This window comes from Ursus maritimus, assembly GCF_017311325.1.
Source record: "Ursus maritimus isolate PB19 chromosome X unlocalized genomic scaffold, ASM1731132v1 scaffold_X1, whole genome shotgun sequence".
In the NCBI taxonomy this organism is placed as follows: Eukaryota; Metazoa; Chordata; class Mammalia; order Carnivora; family Ursidae; genus Ursus; species Ursus maritimus.
Window position 1 is genome coordinate 8,786,220 of NW_024423319.1, and position 381 is coordinate 8,786,600.

Consider the following 381-nt stretch of genomic DNA (forward strand, 5'->3'; position numbering starts at 1 on the left):
CCCTCCCAGACCATCCAGGGGGCGTATTTCCAGCAACTGCCAGGGGGCACATTTCTAGAAAGTTCCACCTGAGAGGCGCCACAACTTCACTGCCACTGTGTGAGTTGCTTCCAGGCTCCGGGAACAAGGTCAGGATTTTAATCGTGGGAGTTCGGATTCTTCTCCCTGGGGACTCTCTCTGTGCCCTGCAGGTGCCTCTCCCTTGGCTGCGGTGTCTTCCTGGGGAATCTGCCTCGGTCTGTGGAGACACGTGGTTGGGTTCTGATCTCAGCACAGGGCGAGGCATTTTCGGGGCGGCTTCTCTCCGCCATGTTGGAGAGGAATCTGTCCTTGGTGGTGTCTCTGAGTTCTGTGAGGATGTTCCTTGTGTAATGCTCTCAG